We start from the raw sequence: 671 nt of genomic DNA, 5'->3' as shown, positions 1-671 counted from the left end.
ACGGGGGGGGCCATTGGCTCGGCGCGGGGAGCCGGGGTGAGTCACGGCGGCATCACGGGGCGCAGCCACCGGCCGTGCTGGGGCCGGCAGGGAAGCCCACGCCCAGGCTCCACCTTCCCTGCTGACCACAGCGTTTTGCTAAGGCAGCAAGTGAAATCACCGATAAATGCAAACTTCCAAGGGTCAGGTGGCGGATGGAGGTAAAACGGGATCAGCTCCTCGTTATGTAAATAACCTCAATAACACAGATGTTCACGAAGGAGCTATTATTCTACGCAGCTCTAAAGAAAACCCCCATGATACAGAGAAAGGCTGCACTTCAGCATATAGCAAAGGTAGCTCCAAAACCAAAGAAAAACGGTGACAATTTAGCCATCCTCTCTGCATGTCAAACTTTAAGGGCAGCCTTGGCTAACCTTCCGCAGTCTTCCCCTGGCTCTGGCAGCACCAATGAGCCAGCGTGCGCTTGCAGCCGTCCGTCACATGCTCGCCGGCATCTCCGGGGCTCTGCCAGCCAGCCCTCCTGGGCTAGAGAGAGGCCGTCAGCAAAGTTCTCCTGTGGGTAGTGAATTTCTCACAGCGAACTGCCTTTGGACACTATAGTCCAGCCATTGTTTAACACACAAAAAAAACCCCAGAAACACAATAAACACACACTCACTACAAGGGCA

The sequence above is a fragment of the Phaethon lepturus genome, unplaced genomic scaffold, assembly GCF_000687285.1.
Source record: "Phaethon lepturus isolate BGI_N335 unplaced genomic scaffold, ASM68728v1 scaffold14881, whole genome shotgun sequence".
Taxonomy (NCBI): domain Eukaryota; kingdom Metazoa; phylum Chordata; class Aves; order Phaethontiformes; family Phaethontidae; genus Phaethon; species Phaethon lepturus.
Note: the sequence above shows the minus strand (reverse complement) of the source record.